Source organism: Dendropsophus ebraccatus, chromosome 3 (genome assembly GCF_027789765.1).
Source record: "Dendropsophus ebraccatus isolate aDenEbr1 chromosome 3, aDenEbr1.pat, whole genome shotgun sequence".
Lineage (NCBI taxonomy): Eukaryota > Metazoa > Chordata > Amphibia > Anura > Hylidae > Dendropsophus > Dendropsophus ebraccatus.
The window spans coordinates 66,674,882-66,699,229 of record NC_091456.1 but is presented as its reverse complement, the minus strand read 5'-3'; the positions used below and the strand labels follow the sequence as shown (position 1 = coordinate 66,699,229).

The 24,348-nt window shown below is 39.0% G+C and overlaps 1 long non-coding RNA gene across 1 annotated transcript in view; it reads left to right on the top strand.

The window, feature by feature from the left end:
• LOC138787139 (uncharacterized) overlaps positions 1-24,348 on the top strand; it is a 399,150-nt gene that overhangs the window by 264,998 nt on the left and 109,804 nt on the right. Inside the window, exon 4 of the long non-coding RNA XR_011362308.1 lies at positions 371-403. This is a non-coding gene — a long non-coding RNA (uncharacterized lncRNA). The remainder of the gene's footprint in view (positions 1-370; positions 404-24,348) is intronic.

The window sequence follows — 24,348 nt, the reverse complement described above, 5'->3', positions numbered from 1 at the left end:
ACTGTAGAACGCAAACATCATTGCAATGCTGCGTTGGGTATGGAACTGCAAAAAAAAGAGAATGTAAAATTTGTTAAATCCAAACAGCTGTTTGATACAATGTAAAAGTACTCAGGCAATACATAACAAGTTAAAATGTACTCAGCCTAAATAATTAAAGCACATTACACTGCTACACTGAGCAGAGCAACGGCCAATCTGTATTAAAGCACAGGGGTGTCCTAGTAAAATGAAATGCCATGAATGTGACCTGGTAAGAACTTCCGTGGTCCGGATAAGCAATTTTCGTGCTGTTTTCATTATATAATAAAAGTTAGTAGAGACATTTTGAGTTTGTCATTAGCTTACTATGATGTCTGCTTTATTACAGATCCTGTAACAGTGGCTGAACGCCGGACTACACGTGAGTAGCATTATTTATAGTATTATGTATTTAGTTCACAGTTACTGTTACTGCATATATACAAGTAAGTGCAATGTTCTAAAAACTATTAAAAAAAAAAAAAAATCGCTACTTGGCACTCTCTATTCTGTATGGTTTCATTTATACATGAAAATTTTGTAGCTTTTAGAAAACCACTCAAATTGTTTAGAGTAATAGGAATGGTTTACTAATTCTAATTCTTAGTGCATACTTTGACTAGACTGTTTCAAAATGTGTTGAGTTTATCACAGTGGTTCAGTATGTTTGATAAATTTGACACATCTACAGACTATCTAGTCTAAGGACTCTATGCCACAGACCAAACAGGCCACTATCGCCCTGTGCAATGGAATTAGCGAACAACTGATGGACAAGCTCATTCGTCAACTGATCTGGCTGTTCCGGCCCACTGTTAAAGCATTATATGGTTGCCTGCACAATCCCTGTGTCATGGACTGGAAAGGAGTGGCCTCAGAAGCTATCCTATCTCATACATGGTTGCAGCTTTATCTCATAGTGGTTACAGCTATTTTCTACAGCATCGTCTGGGCTTAGAGATAACTCTTATCCCAGCCATTAGATAGAAAATAAGGCATTAGATAAAAATTCTCAAGCTTCCCTTCCACATGACACAACTGGGGTGTAGAGCAATGTACAGTACATCAGAGCTGGTTGCTACTCAAGGCCCTCAGGCCTGCCACTTTACTACTCCTATTATACCCTGCCAAAGTGTGTGTTAGGATCATTGCGCAGTATGTAAGGATTGCAGTGTATTGTACTAGGTATTGTATGTCAAAATGACCAAGTACTCTCGTCATAGACAAAGAAAAAAATTACCACGTGAATTTTGCTGTTTTTAGACTATTTAAAAACATGGAAAATGGAATAGGAAGAGCTTAAAAAAGTTTGTTTCCCAAAATAGAACCAATAAAATTAGCAAAATCACAATCTTATCTTTCTGCAGCATGATTATTATTATTATTATTATTATTATTATTATTTATATTAACATACCGATTTGCAGATTAAAGTTAGTATTTATTAGCTATGAGCGAGTATAGTATATTCGCTCGTGCATTGCTCATGCTGCTTGGGCACTGAACAGCCTTTCAAATGCATAATGCGTTTCCACAGCCATAGGCTATGTTCACACTACGTAAGTTTCCGGCCGTAGAGCGTTCCGTGAATAAGCGGCCGAAGACTTACGTAGTTTGCGTACAATGGAAAGTATACGATGTACGGCTGCACAGTTCACACTATGTACGAACTTACGCCCGGATCGTACGCGGCGCCGTAAAAAATGAACCAGACCATTGTTTGCGGACGAAAATGCCGTAACTTACACCTCGGGAAGTGTAAGTAGACTACGGGTGTAAGTTCGCGGTCCGTTCGTAGCCGGCCGCAAGTAGCGTAAATCTCCGGCCAGAGTTTACCGCGTATATGTCCGGCCGCGAAAATATGCGGCCGGACATATATGCAGTGTAAACATAGCCTAAATGTGCGACAATTGTGAAGACAGAGTAACAAGCACCTGAGTATGTTGGTACTCGTTCATGTCTAGTATTTATACATTAATTATACAGTGAACCATGGAAAAAAGAAACTAGCTAACCAATCACAATCGATATAGTAAATAATACTTAAAGGGGCCAGGGTATAGAGTGTTGTCCCTGGTATTTCACCTGTATGCACTGTTTTGGTTTTGTCCAAATGCAATGCTCACAACATGCACCTGCTTCGAATGGTATACTTCTAGATGGCCAAAGCGAGGAAGTAGGGTGCTGGCGAGCAGAGCAGGGAAGACTTTTTCTACTACCAGGACAACACATTTAATGAATTAGCCTAATTGGTTAATAAAGGCAAAAACCATGAAAACTATTCTATACAAATGCAAAAATTCTAAGAAAAAAAAAAGAACCAGTGTGTCATGCTTCATCAATATCACAATGCACCTACGCTATTTGCCTAGTGCACCACTCATTTACATAGCATTGAAGCAGCATTGACGCATGCCATGGTGCAGAACGAACGTTGGTTTGACACAATGAATGTTCCTTAAACACCTGCTACATCTATAGCCCAGAAAAATAATTGTTCTTTGACATTTGATTGCCAGTCCCAGAGCTGCTATTATATTCTGATTACAATTTTGTGAAAGTACAAGGCGTCTACAGTAGCTTTATATTAAAAGTTATAGAGAACTACAGGAAAAAAATTTCAATGATCAATTAGCCTTAGCAGTGGATAAGGTAAACAGGGAGAAAAGAAAAAGCAATGGTTGCACATTGCATGTAATTGGTTTTCTCATGCACTAATAATCAGGAGACACAGTTGTGATTTTGTACTAGAGGAACAACAGAACAATCCAGAATGACTTGTTAACAAAACATCTAAAGTTTGCATCTAATGTGTAGAAGCATTCAGAATTAATTGATCAGAAATCCTGCACATTCTAAGGTTATCTATTTTGAGTCATTTCCACCAGATCTTTAATGCTGTGGTTATGCTTAGTGTTGTGGGTACATTAGACAATCATTATGTGCTCTTATACACTAAATCATTTGCAGACAAAATTCTCATAAAATTGTAATTTGATTAGTTTATGGTTATATGTTTGTATGTATATGAAAATTACAATTTTAGGGGATTGGGATTCATATCTGAAACATAAGGTACAACATATTCTGATTTCAGAAGTTATAACTTTTCTATATTATCAATAGAACAATAAAAAAATTACCTGCCTATGTCACAATCCAAAAAATGAAATCTCTTCCTCCATCTATAGTGTCCTATCCTAGTCTCCTTCTTTATTGCATGGGACACATAGGCCATATTTAGATATGGCTGTTATACCAGAACTGCCTCCCAATGTGGCAGAATTGTGGTACACATCCATTGAAACACATTGACACGAGCAGATTTGTCACTCTTTATGGTGGAATAAATTAAAGAAGCAGCAGTGTTAAGTCCTGGACAAATGTCTGACTATGCTGTGATCCTTTGCATCGTATATTCATTAGTCTGGTATGGTATTCCAGCTGATCATGTGTAGAGTAGAGGGTCTTCAGAGTCAGTTCCTCACCTACATTTCAATTGAATCACATTATACACGATGGGCATTAATCTGGTGGCGGGGGCATGGATTATTAGGAAATGGGTGTAACTAGAGATGAGCGAACCAGGTTCGGGTTCGAGTCAATCCGAATCCGAACGTTCGGTATTTGATTAGCTGGGGCTGCTGAACTTGGATAAAGCTCTAAGGTTGTCTGGAAAACATGGATACAGCCAATGACTATATCCATGATTTCCACATAGCCTTAGGGCTTTATCCAAGTTCAGCAGCCACCGCTAATCAAATGCCGAAAGTTCGGGTTCGGATCGACTCGAGCATGCTCGAGGTTCACACATCTCTAGGTGTAACACATTGAAAGTTGGCATGATCTTAAATGAAATGCTAGGTGCTAAAACAGATGCCAGAAAACAACCAATAGTTGGTGTAAACATACAAAACTAGTTGGTGCATTGAATCTGAGGAAGGGAGCTAGACTCCCAAACATGTCCTTTGTGCATTTTATTGACTTTTACAAAATAAACACCAATTGCTCCATCATCCATCCGGGTGTTCTGGAATTTTTTCACTCTTCATTGGGCACATGGGAGTACTTTTTTTTTCCTCTCCTGAGCATTGTGTTACATTAGACGACCCTTCCTAGGAAGTATCTCGCCAATATCCAAGTCAGCCTCTAGCAGCCCAAAATCAACGCTACACAGGGGGACCATCCCACAGGAGGACCTCACCACAGGACATCCATTTACCCTGTATGAAGGGTCAATATGCATAAAACCCAATACGCATAGAGTTTGAGCATTGAATTTGTTCACCTACAGTACATATTTACATCTACAGTATATAACTGTATCACACAGGGCGCTGCCTCATGTCTTTTCCTTTCTTCATAAAAGGTATAAGAAAAAGAAGTTATTCTCACTGTAACTGACTAGTGTAAAAGGTGGAAAACACTCTAGGTGACTGGTGGACAGAACAAAAACCCCAAATCTGGCCATACATATGGGACATTAATTGACCACACGTGACTGATCAAAGACTTATGGGACCGTTAGTACGAGCTAGTGTGCCTTCAATATGCCAGACTAAGGGCCTATTCACACAGGGTCAATTCACGCATCCGTAGGTGTCTACAGGACTGTGATCCATGACACAAAAAAAAAAGCACAGGTCCTAGTGTGGACTGAAATTGCTGCATGGTCACAAAAATATGGATCTGCAAATAGTGACTAGTTTATTAACCCCCTCCCACGGCTGCACAGTAAATTAACGTCGCTGCAGCCTATGCCTGGTGCTGCAGCGACGTTAATTTACTGTAGAGGATGACACAGGAGTAGGAGCTACGCCTGTGTCATCCGCGGTGGGTCCCGGTATCAGTGATAGCCGGGGACCTGCCAGAACTCTGCGGAACACCGCGCTCCGGTGCTGAGAGTTAACCCTATAGATACTGCGGTTAGCAAGACCGCAGTATCTATAGGGCTCCGGAGAGACAATTCTACAGAGGGAGAATTGTCTCTCCGGTGTCCATCAGAGCTCTGCGAACTGATCGCAGAGCCCCGATGGTAGCCATAGAAACCAGAAGCCTCAGGCTTCCGGTTTTTAGCTACGGAGGCCGGCGAAGGACAGGAGGGATAGCAGGACACGCGCCGTGCATGCGGCCGTGCGCTCTGCCCCCTTCCCTCTCTCCCCTGCCCCGGTCAAAAGATTATGACAGTGACAGGGGACAGCGTAGAGGGGGCAGACATAGGGGACATCAGCTATGGGATCATTATGATCCCATAAGATGATGTCAAATCACCACCTGGGCATTGATGCATCAATGATCCCAGGTTGTGAAAGGGTTAAGTATACTTTTTCATTTTTGCGGATCTGCAAAAAATATGGATGCAATACGGATCAAATACAGATTTTTTGCAGATTGCTGACTGAAAATAGAACTCAGATTTCAGGAGTAAAAAAATATACTGACATGTGAATAGACCATAAGCTGGCTGATCACTGTGTGAAAAACAAAACAAAACACAATGAGCTTACACAAAGCTTCAATGACAAATTTGGATGATTTTTTTTTCAGCTGAACATACAGTACCTGAAAAGTTGCAGCCTTTTTTGTTTGTACATACTTTACAGATAATGGTTGGACAAGCGGCCAAAATTGCTCAATTCAGCCGACCACTTATGTGTATGAGCAGCCTAAAGAAGCTGATAGGGTTGAGGCAGCTTATTTTAGCATAACAACTAAATATATGGAACACAAAGGAAGAGCTGACAAGAAAAAGACTGCACATAGTTACTACACATAAAAACATGGAGCACAGTCATGTTTTCTTTGGCGATTCTCTTTGAATACTTCCTTAGTAATGAAAACTAATTCACTGTTTAATCCACCAAATTTCTTACTAGAGAATAAAACGTATGTATTTTTCAGCTACCCATACTACCTCACCCAGTGTAATTTCTGAAATTAACTTTGATTATGCCCCTATTAGCTTATCCTTTAAAGAGTTCTTTCATATGCATAAAGTGGTATAAGAATGGCACATTGTGGGTACAAGGCTTCATGTAATTATCATTCATGACACACTTTATAAAGAGTGAATTGTGGTAACTTAAGCAGAAGATGCATACTTTAGATTTTTCAATGCTGTTAGTTTAATGTGTGGAACACATTTTGGCAGTTCACTGAGTCCAAGGCACTGCAATCATTATTTACATATATGACTCCTAAATCTATATTTCCTTAGAGATGTAGTTTATGTTAAGTTTCACGTGAACCAAAATGGAATTGTGTTAAAATCTTATAAATGTCCCTTCTTTGATAAAATGAAGATGCAGTGGTGTGTCTTAATAATGTGCGCTTCAAGGACCTTGGAACTTCAATTTGACAATGTTTTTTCCATGATTTATTATTCAGAAAACACTTTTTGAAAATTTTAATATAACATATGCATAGTGGCTGGCTCACATTTTTATAGCATAGTGGTGTCATGGTCTGAAATTAAAATCCTTCAAGGGGACATTAATTCATATCCTAGCAATTCCTTAATGGGATATCATAACGGTACACCCACTGCAGAGAATCTCAGTTTTGGACAGCCGCCATGTTTCTCTGTTCATTTGTGCGGTGGAAAGACCTGAGACTTATATCCTGAATCAGACTTAGTACTTTAGGTTTTACATATGCTATTGGTGTACTTGCTGGGTATCAGTATAAAAGATACTGATAACTCAATGATTATACAGTCAGCTATGCAAAAATGATCGCTGGATCATATGTGAGGTTTTAAAGTTATATTGTTGTAATCATCGTTGTTTCAAAGTTAGAAAAACGCCAGTTTTGTCATTTTTTCATGAAATGTAGGGATTTTTCAAGAAAATTGTACGGATATCGGCCAAAATTTACCATTACCCTAAAGTACAGAATATCACAAAAAATCTCAGAATCTCATGGATAAGTTATATCATCACGGAGCTATAACTACATAAAATGAGACAGGTCAGATTTAAAAAAATGAGCTCTGGTCCTTAAGGAACTTTCTGGACCGATCCTTAAGGGGTTAAGGAATTGACAACCTACTCCAGTTATTACCTTATTTAACATCGGACATGCTTGATAACATTCTGCTATTACATTAGTTTTTTGTATACTTTACATTACTTCATTTATTCTGATATTCCTCCCAAAATCGGCTGCCTAGTGAGCACATTAAACAGTCAGTCACTTTAGAAAGAAGCCATTATTGAAACAGACAGTTTCTGTCCATTATAAATATACATGGCCCCTTGTCCTAGATTTTTTTATATTCAACAATACAATTTTACCATAAATAATTATATGGTAAAGATGAAGCAGTGCTCTGATGTATGCTTAATCACAGGGCTTTAAAGCAAAGCTATGTCTAGCAAAGTGATAAGCAATTATCATTGCACCCTTGTACCTGTCCATTTTCATCAGACAAGAGACTACAATATCCTAAGTGGTGATGCAGCACTTCAGAAAGGGATATGGCTGCACACTAGATGTAGTGTCATTGTGTAATGCTTACATTTCAACTAAAGAAAAGTTTGGGTAGATGGATTGATGAATGAACAGATCTGTTATCAGCATCACTGGGATGTCATGACGAGCTGGGTTGGGCACAGACATGCACCTGTATTATGCCCATTTGAAACTAGCCTTACTAGTCAAGAGTAGACTACATTTGGTTAACTGAAACACAAGAATATGGCATGGGTACACTGCAGTATGTCTGCATACTGTTCTTTTTTTCCTGTATTCCTATGTATTCTCTGAATGTAGGTTACTTATCTCCTGTAGAAGGTGGCCTAAGATGATATGGACTGAAAAGGCAATAGAATGAGAGCATCTTGATTACGTATGACAACGTAGGAGTTCAATTTGTTTTTTATTGAAGTAATCATGAATGCGTAGAAGTACCAACATATTTCAGTACATTGTGCAATGCAACCCTAATGCCACTAAATACACAGAAAATTCAATGCAACCCCAATGCTACTGAATGTGTTAGGAAACACTTGTGTCTGAACATACAGAATATTCCCCCAGCCTTAGTCACTATGCAGACCCACATGTCAGAGCCTGTATGGTATCCCTCGTTGTTCCTACCATATCATCCTCCAGAGCTGTAAGCACAGCTTAAAGGTTTACAGAGAAAATGTTGCTGTATGAAATCAGAGACATGTAAAGGTTTAGGTTGTGCCTATAACTTTTACAGCTAGGTAGACATTTGAACTTAGATCTTAGATTGAGTAGTTAAAGCGTAACTGTCATTTCAGGGTCATTTTTCTGAAAACAATAAATATCTATAGTACAAGCGATTTTAAGGAACTCTGTCATAGGTTTTATGTACTAAAAGAGTTTCCTTCTGTACTGAAAAAGCAATCTCCCAGCCTCCCCCCTCACTTCAGAAGCAGCAGGATTTCTGTCTCCATTATGCGGCTATAGAGAGGGGAGGGGCTGTTAGGAGTGAGTGAGCACTGAGGATTTCTGCAAAGCACAACACCCTGCAATCTTCTCTCAGTAAGTTCATAGATAAGCACTGACCTTTCTGACACCTGAATTTAGCGTTTTAGGTGCCCAGAGAGTCTAGAAACAGCTGACCTTCATGTCACCTCTTCCTGCTCCCTCATCTCCCTCAGCCCTTCCCCCCTTCATAGGCTTACAATGGAGAGAGCAGAACCCGTCTTCACTGGCTTTTCTGTAGTGAAGACGTGTTTGCCTGATAATGCACAGATAAGAAGTCAGGGGGGGAGGCTGGGAGATTGCTTCTTGAGTACAGAAGGAGGCTTTTTTGGCTGATGAAACCTATTACAGACTTTCTTAAAATCGCTTATACTACTGATTTCTGCAATAAAAAAAATGTGACAGTTACGCTTTAAATGATCAAGTGCATTATACCCAAATCTGAACTTTGGGAAACTAAACAACACCGTTCCAAAACTTGAGGGTTGCTTTTAGTTTTTTACATATTTAGGTAGATATTATAACTAGAATGGGGCTAAGTTGCAGTGCTAGACAGAGCCAGATGTAAAGGGAGGGGCATTAGGTATAGATTCTGATCAGTGATGGTCTTGGGGGATTGATCCCTAACAATTGCACATTGATGGCCTCTCCTGAGGACATTCCAACTACTTTTTTTTTGTATGTTTGTTTTTGAAACACCTTTAGCCCATGAAAGAGGAAAAGATTATGTATCAAGTTCAGCCCTGTTTATTTAAAGGGGTAATGCAGTCTAAGACATTTTCTCACTAAACAACACACATTACAAAGTTATACAGCTTTGTAATGTGTGTTATAAAAGTGAATTGCCCCCTTTCCCATGTCCCCCCCCCCCCCCGGCCATAGACCTGGAAGTGTGAGCAGCTGATGACGCGCTGGAGGGCGGCCGGCATGAGGGAGGGCTGGAGCAGTCAAGGCGGCCTCCTGAAGATGTGTTTGTCCCAAGATGGCGGGCAGGGTCGACAATGATAATGTAAGTATACTGCATCACACTTTCGGGTCCGCGGTCGGGGGGACATTTGGAAGGGGGCCATTCACTTAAATAACACACATTGCAATGTTGTATAACTTTGTAATGTGTGTTATTTAGTGAAAAAGTGTCTTAGAACGCACTACCCCTTTAAGATGCAGATTTATTTTTCTTAAAGGTACATGAATACTAGTGATGAGTGAATCGAATCCAGTGAAAACCACCTGTCCACACTCCCCTAGTGTTCTCTTCTGTGTCTCCAGTGTCTTCTGCAACCCTGATGTCCTTTTCTGTGCCACCTCCAGTCCGCTCAGCCAATTACTAACTGAGATTAGACATCAGCCTAGACAAGAGTGACAGCCAACTCAGCCAATAACTGGCAACAGCACTGTCCCATCTCACTCCTTGGTTGAGTGGGTTGAGTGGTCTGTCACTCTCATCTCTATAGAGTGCCAGCCTGCTCAGCCAATAAGGGATAGAAACAGGAAAGTGCAGTGGCCGGTGATTGACTGAGTGGGCTGTCACTCTTGTCTGGAGAGTGACAGCCTGCTCAATCAATCACCGGCCAACACTGACCCATCTTAGTCAGTAATTGGCTGAGCAGGTTGTAGGTGGCTTAAAAGTAGACACCGAAGATTCAGAAGACACAATTGTTTACCTGTTTTAGGATGGTTTGTTAAGGTTCGGTTCACAAACCTGGCAAACCAAATTTGTGAAAAATTTGCTCATCTCTAATGGATACACATTTCCTTTAATATATTTCTTGAAACTGTTAATACATTTTTTTTTGATGCATTTACAATTTATTTGTGGCACAACAAGCATTCATCTCCCTGCTGATACTCATTCCAGTTTAATTTGATCTTTTTTTAATACCTTTTTTATTTTATTTTAAAGAAGTGATTAAGAATTTCTCTGGTTCCAATTTACTGTAAGCAAACTATGATATTAGTGAGCTGTTTAATAAGAGATATTAAGTTCCCATTAGCGTAAATCACCCCCCTCAATGAGAAGCAAATCACTGTGTACCGTATTAATTGGTACACTTAATGGCTACAGTTATTTTCTTTAATTGTCCAAACTTCCTGGCGTTAATATGACTTTAATAAAAATTTGTCTACAAACCATCTTATAATTACAAAGTTCTATTAAGAGGAGCTAATATTAAGGAGGCATTCCTTGAGTCCTTTAACTATATTACTATTATGTATATTTATTTATATTACAAAATCTATTGAAAATATTAAGCTTGTAATTATGTTAATAATGGTAAGTAAATTGCTTCTCATTGGTTTCAGTAACATGACATCGACAGATTTTAAAAACTGTATCCCAAAATTTCAAAAATATCTACATTATACAAATAGAACATGTGATAATAAATAAATAAGTAAACAAATTATATGCCATAGTGTGTGTGTAAGTGTCCTATCTCTGTCCTATTTCTGTGTGTTTGAGCAATTGTGATATAAGTAGCTCATTCTGTTAGACAGTATAACTGACCCCATTTTAGTAGTAATTAGAAATCACAACCCCTAAATCCCTCTCTTCTGAAGTTTTCACCAACACAGAACATCTCATATAATACTTAGGCAAATGATTTCTTCTACTCAAGTTCATAATAATAATAATAATAATAATAATAATAATAATAATAATAATAATAATAATAATTATTATTATTATTATTATTTTATTTATTTTTTTATTTGCATAGCAATAAATCAGGCTGTGAAGATGAATAAACAGTTGAGTACTCGTTTGATGCTATATCTGTGTATATATTTATCAAGCTGCCTGAAACCTATAATACTGGTTTTCCCCACAACAACCAAATACAGTTCCAGTCTCATTTTACCAAAGCGTGTTAAAGCGACTCTGTATCCACAATCTAACCCCCGCCAAACCTCTTGTACCTTTGAATAGCTGCTTTTAATCCAAGCTCTGTCCTGGGGTACGTTCAGCAGGTGATGCAGTTATTGTCCTAAAGAAAACTACTTTTAAACTTGCAGCCCTGTGTTAAATTGGCGTGGCATACACACTTCATTGGATTGCAACGGCTCTCCGGCTCTCCTCCCTGCCCTCCTCATCACTAGGAATGCCCCCGGGCAGGATTTTTCCTATTTATCACCTAAACACTGCACAGGTGCTTTAACGATCCAGCTCATGTGGAGTGTTCACACAGGTGATGAATAGCAGAAATTGTTTTAGGGGCATTCCCTATGGTGAGGAGCATGGGGAGGAGGGACAGAGAGGTGGTTCATGGGTTCTCTAGGCCATGCCAATTTGACACAGGTGTCAGGCACTGGATGGCAGGGACAAGACAAGACAGTGAGCCCTAACGCTGAACCCACCAACTGTCCCTACCTACTTGCCTCAACTGGCTCTAGGCGGCCGTGGACAACCACAATGATGTTCCCTGTGCTGAATACAGAATACAGTGCACACAGAACAAGACAAACAAACACAATGAATAATAGTAAACAGTCCGGGTCACAACAATCAGGCAGCAAAAGTACAAAATCAGAATCCAATAGGTGTAGTCAAAGTACAGGCAATATGGTCAGGGGCAGGCGGCAAGCAAGGGAGGTCAAAGATACAAGGCAAAGATCAGGAGATGCAAATAGACAGAAGACACAAGCAGGCAGAGACAAAGTTAATAACCAGCAATGAGAACACAGACTGGGGTTAGTTATATAGGAGGCCAGGGCTCTGATCCACAACATATTTGGACCATCCCCTGATCCCCAAGCACAGACACCTGACAACAAAACAGATCACTGGCAGGAAGGCCTGCCAGTCACAGCAGAACCAAAACACAGAATAACCATGACATGGCCAGGCAGAACTCAGCAGGTAAAGTCGGGTGTGTCTATTAAATCAGGTGAGCAGATAAACCAATGTTCAGACACTGCAAAACAAAACACAGAAACAGAATACAAGAAAATCAACGCCTTCTCGGCCTCACAGCGTGAGCCCAGGGGGCGCATGGTGCTCTGCAAAGATACAATCCTGACAACAGGGCTACAAGTTTAAAAGTTGTTTTTCAGGACAGTAACTGCATCATCTGCCGAACGGACCCCAGGACAGATCTTGGATTAAAAGCAGCTATCCGAAGGTACAAGTGGTTTGGGGGGGTCAGATTGTGGGTACAGAGTCGCTTTAAGATGTAAAACACTGGTTGCGATTGTTTGTAATGGAAAAGAAACAGGAAGTTTGGGTCACATGTTATATCTTTGCAGCATCATATTTTATCCTTGCTCATTTAATGACATAATCTTTCCAGCCCCATCAAAATGGTTTTTAGAAAAATTTTAAAAAATGGTCTTTGTTTTGAATTGTTTTCTATGTAACACAATGGAAAGCCTGTCTCTTCAGTGATGACAATTTGCTGCCTGTTGAGTTGTTTTAATACTGGCAAGAGAATAATAATGTGGAGCCAGCTGATGATAAGATTATTCGCCATTCATTTGCTGTTCTCTTTTAATGAAGTATTGCTACTTCAGAGAGTTCCACTGTTCCAACAGTCTGCCATGATCTGCTTGTTCTGGCTCTAGTGCAAACACTGAGCTTGAATGAGTTTTAGTTCATTTGATTTTCCATTTGTCATATAATATTTTACTATGTATATTTTCAAATATTAAATAGTGATATATTTTTCTAAAATATCCATCTGTTTCATCTATCTATATGCCATTAGATATATATCCACCTATAGGTTTAAAGAAAAAATAAAAATGTTTTTTACTTTTTTTTTTTATAAAAACCAAGAATTGAATGCTAAAAGTCACAAGTATATCTCAAAGGAATAGCAATTGTCCAATGCTTGGCCATATATCGGTAATGACAGCATGTAATGTGATATGGTCTATACTGGTCGTCTCTATAGTAAGAAAGAAGAAAGTATGGTTACATGGTTAAAAGCATGACATTCCTGAGCTCTGGCATTTGGATTCCCATCTATCCAGTTACCACACAATCAGTTAAGTTTTGGGATTTCCTGTCTGGTGTAAAGACTGCCAATTGTCAGAAAATGTCAAGATCAAGCTGTAGAATGTCATCGTAAAGCTGACGGAAAATCTCTGGCCACAGAGAAGACAGCCCGGGTTCTGTTTTGCTCTTAGCTTACTGACCTGAATTTCCTCCGACTGGTTTCATAGTCTTGTTTGCTTACATTTTATAGCAAAGCAAACTATAGGAAATTGGTAGAATGATGGAGGAATTTTCTTTATGGAATCAGAGGCATAAAGGTGACATACAGTATCTCACTACAATATTTCCTACCTTATATATAAATTATTTGTAAGGTTAAATTATACTTTTATGACGGTTACATAACATCTGGCTAGGGAAAATACAGGGATTTTTTTCCAAGCATTTATATTTTATTTCAGTCACTTGCATCCATAGTGACAGTGACAAAATCTAAAAAACATTTAAGCAAATGGAGAAAAGCTATTACCAGTAGATCAGATAAGTACAGATGAGTGTGCTCCAGTCTAACCTTGTATACGTCCCTGCTAAAAATGTATCTGTGTTACGACAGATGCATTCATGTTACTGACAAGGCTATAGAGGTAATGGGGAAATGTGGCATGAATGGGAAATCCATATTTGCGTCCTTTCCATTTGGGGTTCCAATATTTTTGATCCCGAGAATGGTGAAGCTAAGCCACGAACGGTCTCCTTGTAAAAAATAAATGAAATGGCAGGACCTTAATTGAAGTCTGTCTCAAAACATTATAAGTAGAAATTATTGAACAATGGAAAATCTTAGGTTCTATCGAATTTGAACCTTGTCAAACCTTCCACATTTGATTCCCCATGCCTTCCTGGTCCGTAGGAAAGGAGGAGACAGCCTGGGTACCACCTGGAATTCCGGGATTTAGCCTAGGTAATAGGCTTAATCCCGGAATTCCAGAAGGTACCCGGGCTGTCTCCTCCTCCCCCAGGTTCAACAAGGTTCCAGTTCAATAGAACCTAAGATTTTCCGATGTTCGATTATCTCCAATTATCATCTCAGTGGGTTCCATCAGACTTTGTATGGATCCATGCATAAGCATAGGTTCACAGAGTCAAAAATCATGCTGAAAAAAATCCTTAAAATTAGTGTAAAGTTTGCTGTGTGGATATTGATGCTGATTTTAATGTCTTTCGTTTGTGTGTGTGTGTGTGTGTGTGTGTGTGTTTTCTTTTCCCCCCAATTGATTCCAATGTGAACTTTGAAATGAAAGTGCTCTGAAAAGTAAAAATCAAGTTTTTTTCTTTTGTTTTATTTTTTTAATTTTCCAATAGTAGTTCATGGGTGGTGAAAAACTTGCATTTTGGGTTTTATTTTTAACTCTTTGGGGGACATTTATAAACGGGCGGAAATAGCATTTTCAAGGGGCAGAGGGGACAGATGCGAATAAATGTAAGCACATATGCAAAAAAAATTATTCACACCGCATCCCTCTGCCCCACTCGCACCAGAAAGCTTGGTGTAACAGGGGTAGTGCGGCCACACGCAGAGGGGGCACAGTCTCTGCATGCACCGCATTTAACATTCTTCTAGCGGAAAAATGTTAAGAAACCGACGCCAGCTCTGCTGCGCACGGGATTTATGTAGAGACATTGCGCCTTTACATAAATCCAGTGAACCTTGGCACTGCGGGGACATTTTTAAGCTTAAGCATTATTTATTTTGGTGATATGGTGCAAATGTAAACAGATGCAATAAAAATGAAGCAATCAATAATACTAAGAAATGTATTTCTGGGGGGGGGGTGATTTGGAGACAATAATGAATATTTAAGCTCTTGTATTTAGATGGTAGCCTTGTTTTCTGTCTGTGTGGTATAGAACATTATATTTGTCCCTAATATTATCTTGTGTTACATTTCGGTTCCAATTATTTTACAAGCGATGATGGTTAAGTGAGTAGATACAGAGCTTCATCAGCACAGAAATTGTCTTTTAGTAATAATAGACGTTCCATCCTTAGCAGCTGGGGCTTACAACTATAGACTGTGCAGTACCTTAAAGTATGGTAGACTGGCACTTGGCATGCTTAATCAGCTTCTATAGCCATCTGTGTTCACCCTGTGCTTATTAAGGGAAATATGCAGCCTGTCACATCCTATTGATTGAGTGATAAAAAGACAGATCAGCACAATGATTTCTTCATCTAAAGCACATGCATATTAGATATGTTGTTATATTCTAATATCATAAAGTCATTCACAGCAGTCATCAAGCAGGCAAATGTCACATAGTGAATCCTGTTAGAAAGAGTAATTGTATCTAAAAATATTTCAACTGCCAGCCTCCGAGATATTGCTCTGCAGATAATAAATTTGTTAAAAGAGAGAAAATACATTAGTAGATATAGTATATCAGAGGTTTTATAAACAAAAGCAGGAGACAAAGATCCATCTGAGCTATGGAGATATTTTTATGTGAACATGAAAATCTGGGACTTAATCCTCCACTTAATAAAGCAGTGAAAACTGTACATAGAAATAAGGAATAACTGTACATAAAAAGAATACAGAAATGAATGACTATCAATTTAGATGTAGTAAAATCCTCCACTCCAAACCCTCGGTTCAATCGGGCGCAGGTCCAAAGTAGGCAATATCAATGTGAATATCCTTTAAAAATTTATTAAAATATGACACAACGCGTTTCGAAGTCGTGCCGACTTCTTACTCAAGGGACACTTGAGTAAGAAGTCGGCATGACTTCGAAACGCGTTGTGTCATATTTTAATAAATTTTTAAAGGATATTCACATTGATATTGCCTACTTTGGACCTGCACCCGATTGAACCCAGGGTTTGGAGTGGAGGACTTTACTACATGCAAACAGGTTTTTGGTCTCTGGGAGTGGCTGCGGTTCACATATACATGGTTACTGAGTGTTGTGCCCTGCATTTGCACAACCCGATCAGGTGAGAGTCTCCTTTTACTCTCCTGCTATTGATTCACCTGCCACTAGACTTCACACGATAGAGCGCTGTTCACATTCTCTCATTAATTTAGATGGGATGTATCTAGACTAGTACAGAAAAATAATGATAATAAAAAATTTTTTTTTAAGATTCTTATAGATTGTAAGCTCTGAATGGTTACATATATATCTATCGAGGGTCTCGATAAAGCAAGTACGCGAAACGCGCGTCGGGTGAGTGGTATGGTGGTCGTTGCATTAAGGACATATGGGTAGTATTTTGTATGCACTTTATCAAGCACTATGCTTTAAATGTAGTTTATTACATGCCCAATGCCCAGTGCTCCGTCTGTGTAAATTAATTTATTATCTCTGTATTTTGTACATATATTGCTCTATATTATTTACCACCACCATTGTTCTGGGGATCTGTTCATGTGTCAGTTCCTTTATTATGTAAAAAATATTTTAAATTTTGCTTTGTAACATACTTTTCATACATACAAATAAAGATATATGATTATACAAACTTTGTGATTTTTGGTCCTGCATGGTTGGTTAGTGGGGTGGGTTTGTTTCCCCCTCTTCTTTCCTTTTTTTTGGTTTTGGCATTGCAGTGTGCATAGGGACCTTGGGTTATATACCCATTGGATCATATATAGGTATATGCAGTGATTTACCCTGGCAACCATCACTGCAGAGCACCAGATAAATATTCATTAGGAGGGGTGGGCCGGCTGAAGCCGTAGTCCTGTCCCCAGTGCACCAAGCGGCCTCATTTACATTTGCAATATACTACAAATTTCCTGAAAATGGCTCTGAAAATCAAGGTAAGAATTAGTTACAGCATCAGGGCCCCATGAACTATGGAGACATAACAGCAGGTTAGATGCTTCTAACCTCCTGTTAGTTTCCTTTTAACCCCTTAATGACCCCATCTGTTTAGGTCTTCATGACACAGCCAATTCTCATAGCTAAAAAAAATTATTTGATTGATTACTTGATTACTTTTTGCATCACTTCCCTTACATCGTTGTCTCTGCACATCCTCTGTATGATTTCTGGTGCTGCACAATCCCAACTATCCAATAACAAAGAAGCATTTGCTCATTCGTAGGCTGATTTATGTTTTTTTTTTATATACTGCTCCAGTAATTTTCCTGTGCCAAAAGACTTGTAGTCTTGTATCTCTGAATCCCTTTACTCTTACAGTAAAACTACTGATACCAGCAAAAGTGTTAACATTTTTATTATCCAATTTTTACACGTAACACCCAAGGAGTTAACGTTGCAACGCAAAATATCAAATGCTGATAGTCTGCCAAGGCACAAATTGATAATCTGATTTCAATTCCAGACTTCCTGCTTAATAAAAAGGAGTTTATCATGCAAATCTGTTGGTAATGAAATTTGGTTACCCAATTAATCCTTTTTTATCTGTTCTTTCCCAAGCTATTTGTTTTAGCAATAAAGCATTATGGGAGCCTTTTCCTTTCAGCTTATTTGGTTTTGCTCTTCTCTCAATGGTGATTTTAGACCACGATTTTTTATTGTGTCTTCAGACACATCAGATTGCAGGCACAATATTATGTCCATGTCACATAGAAAATATCATTTAGAATAATGATCATCTTTACCTCTTCTTCCCCCTGATGGAAAGTTGAAAGTAAGCTTTCATTATTTAGATCATGTAGTAACCATAATATAGGAAAAGTGCTTGCTGACAGGTATGTGTGAATCAATCTCGCGCCTTATAAAGAGAAATAATCAAGCTCTTTTCAAATAAAATAAAATATAAAATGATTGCCTGTGAGTGGGGAGCAGAAAAGCACATCTTATCAACATTTCTTGTAAGAAAAATGATTGCCATTTTACAGCAATAGAAGCATATTGTGCCGGGTGCTTATCTTGTCACTTGAGTGCCATTTCAACTATTTACTAGAAGCCATTTTGTGCAGCTGATTTTTTTTTTAACTCCCCCAAAACTGATTTGACGCACTTATCAGAAACCGACCAACGATCTGAGGTATATGTCTAGTCCTGATAGCTCCTCATAAATTAATATAATAGCACTTTGTTAAATAAGATCACATAGACCCTCATACTAGGGACACTTTCAGAAACTGCCAACTTATTCCATGAAGCAGTGATACCCAACATGTGGCAATAAGAAGTTATCCTGAACCTGCAGAGGAGAGTAGCTATTGTTAATGCGGAGATAGCCGTCACATCTGGACTCTGGTGCCTAAGAAGATCCAAATGCCCTGTTGCCTCCTAAGACAACTCTAATAGTTTCAGGTTAGTAACATAGTAACATAGTTAGGCCATGTTCACACAACGTAAGTTCCGTACTAATCACGGCCGTGATTGGTACGGAACTTACGTTGTGCTGACGGATGATGGAATCCTGGCTGGAGTGTATACACATGGTATACACTCTAGCCGGGATCCCTTGCGGCGCCGTTGAAAACTGACATGTCAGTTTTCTGCGTCCACTATTCATTGAATAGCTGCCTTAGAAAACCCTGTCAGTGCACACTATGGAGCGAGCAGCTCCAGCCGCACGCTCCATAGTGTGCAGTGGGAAGTTCTGATGCGGGCGCACGCGGATGTGCCCGCATGAGACCTCTGCGGCGTTAAAGATCAAGAGTTTATCAAGTTCAACCTACAGAAACCTACAGGTTGCCACCCTAAGTCTGATCCTGTTTAAATGCTGGAACAAAAATTATAATTAGCATCGCCTTTCTTTTCTTATACTGCATTAGGATCCGACTTGCTCACCAAAGTATCAAAGACTCCTTCATTGTTTTGATGATCTAACATGGTAAATGGGACCCAACAGAAAATAGTTCCATTTGAAGCTTATTTTGGGCCCATTGTCTGCCACTAGGAATTTACAATCTACTAGAATTAATGATATGACCTATATACACAATGATAACTGCATATTTTAGAACATAATATGGAAGTGCACATGCTCTGTATAGATTCACAGAAGCTGTCGGAACATTTTTTGTGTCCACGGCATATGATTAGAGATGAGTGAACCGAATCTCACAAGCCAAGATTCTTTACCAACTTTGCAAAAAGTTTGGTACTAAAATAAATTTTTTGCAAAGTTCGTAATGAGCTTGTAAAAATGGTGGTTGCACAATTTAGTGCACATAAAAAAAAGGGGGAATGTTTACCTGTCCACACTCTCCTGGTGTCCTCCAATGGGTCTTCAGTGTCTCCAGCAGACTTTAGCCCACTCAGCCAATCACTGAGTGAAATTAAACAGCGCAGGATTGGCAGTCTGCTCAGCAAATCACTGACCATGGCGCTGTCAATCTCAGTCAGTCAGTGATTGGCTGAGTGGCCTGTCACTGTAATCTCTAGAGTAACAGCTCACTCAGCCAATCACTGGCCACGGCGCTATCCTATCTTAGTCAGTCAATGATTGGCTGAGCACCTTTCATTTTCATATCAGGAGTGACAACCGACTCAGCCAATTACTGAGTGACTGAGCCGGGACTGCACCATGGGCAGTGATTGGCTTAGCAGGCTTCCCTCTCATTTCGGGAGTGACAGCCTGCTCAGCCAGTCACTGGCCTTGTTGCTTTCCTTTTTCATTCAGTGATTGGCTGAGCATGCTAAAGGCAGCTACAGAGGACACCAGAGACCAGAGAAGGACAAAGGGGAGTGGGGACAGGTAAGTATTGATGAGCGAAGTTGCTGAACCGAACTAAAACAGCTAAATGTCTGCAATTGTGTGGTTTGTTCAAGGCTTGGTTTGGACCAATCCAACTTTGCTTCAAAGTTCAGCAAACCTTATGAAAAGTTTGCTCATCTCTACATACAGTATGATACATTTGCATGCGCAGCAAGTACAAAACTGTGAGTTTTGGAGCTAATATCACCCGACATTGTTTCCTGTCTCAGGGCCTGTACTTTACACTAGCTACAACGTACACAAGCTTGCTCTAGTAATATACATTTTGGGAGGTATGGTATTTAAACCATGTACTGTTTTATTCATCAGTAAGTTGGGAATTGTATGTGTTCCTACAGTAAGTCTTATTGCCTGATTTTTTTTTATTTATTTGTAGAGCGCACACAGATTCCGCAGCGCTACACTTATCTGTATGGGTTTTTTTTTTATGTGGGAGGAAACAGGAGTGGCCGTTATTTTATAATAACAATCATCATTTGTACAATAACAGTCGTTCTTATGAAATATCAGGCATTATTTGGAATCAAATGCCCAAAAAAGACGTGGAAACATAGCCACACTCACACACAATTCCCAACTTACTGATTAATAAAAAATTTTTACACTGATTTTCTCGTAAAAAAAGATTGATCACCCACATAGTGAATTTAACTGTAAAATGCTGCAAATCTACAGTAGGATCTACAATTGCAAATGTAGTTACTAAAAATCCAAATCTCAACAAATATATACCAAAACAGGTTATTTATCAGTAGAAATGCAACAGAGCTTGTTTCCTTGACAAACATCTGTCTGCACAATGTATGGGTGTCACCGGCATGCTAGAAAGACTGCTGTCAGTTCCCAGTTGAAGGATTAAAAATAGCATGAGAGTATAGTGATTCTTTAGTCTGGCCAGAGATTGTCGTTGTCAATGATGTTGGTTTGTTTTTGCTTTGTTTTGTAACAGATTATTTTAGCTGTATTTATTTAAACTTATAGCATTCATTTAAAATCCAATCTCTGAGGCATAGTGTATTGATAAACTGTAACTGCACTTACGTAGATGTAGATTTCCAGATTGTGGTGAGTTAACAGTCTCCAGCTTGCACCTAGGGCAAAGGGCTAAAGAAAAAGTTTATTAGTTTTCTGTATAGCAGTAAATTTCATTAGCACTCGGATTATTTCCTGCCATCAATGCTAATTAAACAGAAGCACCTCTGACTACCTCAGGTCTGCGAGGTCTTCAAGCATCTTAGTCACTGCTCAGTTCCAGTTTGATAACATCACAGATATGAACTGCTTGCTTGTAGCCGTGCATCTGTGAGGCAATTAGCTGGCCAGATCTCCCTGGCAGACTTATTACAAGCACTCTTACCCACTGTAACGCTACATCTGCATGACTATGCAGCATGAAAAAATGTTAAATTACTGTTGGTGGTGATTAAAAGGGTCAACAATTAGATATGATCTGATGTTACATTAAATGGCATCCAAACTGCTACTGTATGCTCATTGACTCGGAAGAGAGAATCTATTGAGCAAATCGATACACAGTGGAAATGCTGGCTACAAAGTGTTTTACAAAAAAAAAAAAAAAGATAATCTTTCAGTGCTAGGCTATAATGTGATCTTCTACCACCAGGAAGATATATGGAAATATTTAGAATTTAAAGCGGTTGTCCAGCGAAAATCTTTTTCTTTCAAATCAACTGGTGTCAGAAAGTTATATAGATTTGTAATTTACTTCTATTAAAAAATCTTAAGTCTTCCCATACTTATCAGCTACTATATGTCCTGTAGGAAATGTTGTTTTATTTTCAGTCTGACACAGTGCTCTCTGCTGACATCTCTGGCCGAGACAGGAACTGTCCAGAGCAGGAAAGGCTTTCTATAGGAATGCTTATAGAAAACCTCTCCTGCTCTGGAGAGTTCCTGTCTCGGCCAGAGATGTCAGCAGAGAGCACTGTGTCAGACTGAAAATAAAACATTTCCTCCATGACATATAAGAGCTGATAAGTATGGGAAGACTTGAGATTTTTGAATAGAAGTGAATTACAAATCTATATAACTTTCTGACCTCAGTCTATTTAAAAGAAAAAGATTTTCTCTGGACAATCCTTTTAAGTATGTTACTTGCTATCATGCACCATAGTGCTGAACTGAAGTAAACATTTGCGCTAATACATATAGGTTGTCAAATACACCTTTTAAAGACTCATGTCAGAAATAACATTAGGGGACACATTGCAAAAGACAAGTCTTGAGCCATAGGTAACCTTCAAGTATATTGTTATTTTGTATTTTCTTGACATAATCTTATCAGGTCTATTGCTCTCCATCAAAATATGTTCTCTGGCTTAAAATAAAGGCTAACTGTTACTTGCTTTACCCTAGGATTGTAGCCAATAATGGAATGCTAATACAACTTGCAGATGGTATGATAGTATACTATTGACCATTGTTTTGGAATGGGGAACAAGTTATCTCCCTTGCATGGTTGTGTCTGGCACACAGATTGTCAATCTAATAGACCTTTGGAAATCACAAGAAATACAGATTTAAGATCCTTTCAAGTCTGCATCCTGAGGGGAAGAAATTGAGATGTTATCGGTTGTACTATTTGAAAACCAATTCTGCGGAAAACGAAATAAGTTGAAAGAAGCTTTAAAAATAAAACATTCTTAGGACAGCCTTTCATTATATGATGGGTAAGAAAAATGTATAATCATTTATATTTGAAATGAGGGTTTGTGAACGCAATGTGGACAACATGGTGGCTTTTCATGCGTGTAAATGAATGCGTTAAGGAGCATTACTTAGAAATAGAATACAAAATATTCCTGAAACTGAATACACACAGTAACATGCAGGGTGTGCCAAAACACTGATAGAACTTTCTATGAGCTATCACTTATGGTGCGTTTACACAGACAGATTTATCTGACAGATCTTTGAAGCCAAAACCAGGAGCAGACTATGAACAGGGATCAGGTCATAAAGGAAAGACTGGGATCTATGCTCTTTTTAAATCCATTCCTGGCTTTGGCTTCTAAAATCTGTCAGATAAATCTTTCTGTGTAAACGCACCATGGGGCTGGGTTCACACTACGTATATTTCAGTCAGTATTGTGGTCCTCATATTGCAACAAAAACCAGGAGTGGATTAAAAACACAGAAAGGATCTGTTCACACAATGTTGAAATTGAGTGGATGGCCGCTATATAACGGTAAATAACTGCCATTATTTCAATATAACAGCCGTTGTTCTAAAATAACAGCAAATATTTGCCATTAAATGGCGGCCATCCACTCAATTTCAACATAGTGTGAACAGAGCCTTTCTGTGTTTTTAATCCACTCCTGGTTTTGGTTGCAATATGAGGACCACAATACTGACTGAAATATAGTGTGAACCCAGCCCCATGGTGCGTTTACACAGAAAGATTATCTGACAGATTATCTGCCAAAGATTTGAAGCCAAAACCAGGAACAGACTATAAACAGAGATCAGGTCATAAAGGAAAGCCTGAGATTTCTCCTCTTTTCAAATCCACTCCTGGCTTTGGCTTCAAATCTATGGCAGATAATCTGTCAGATAATCTTTCTGTGTAAACGCACCATTACACTTTCATTCCATTAAACAAATAGATAATGGATATAAAGTCTTTGAGAATTATTTAAGGAAACCTGAGAGCATAAAAATGATATCCAGCCTACCAGCATCATGGTATAGAACAGGGAGGGCTCAGCAGATTTATATATGCTTCAGTGGGGGGGGAAAGCGTCAGTACAACATGTGAGTCCAGTTTGCAATCCTTCCCATAAGCATGCATATAGAGATAGAGTTGTCAGCCATTGAAAAGGACCACTGGTGCAAGCCTTTAGTAAATCCAGCCAGGAAAATGGGGACAGGGCTTTATTTACACCAGTATTAATAAGTGCCCCCCTTTGTCTCTGTCCAATATGCAGCAGTAATATGCAGAGTGCAGTGACATCAATCTGGGGGCAGGCTCATATGCAGATAATACTGCAAGCCACCCCTTAGGTACCACGTGTGTCAAGCGAGCAGAGGGAAGTATGCAGGTGATCTGACAACGAGGCACATTAAGGTGATAAACAACTTCCTGTCGGAGGGGGGGGGGTGAGTGTGTAGATGATAGTAACAGGGTATACACAAGTTGTACATTGCTAATTTATATAACTGTTTATGCTACTTTAATTGGGCATCCTTTGTGTCTTT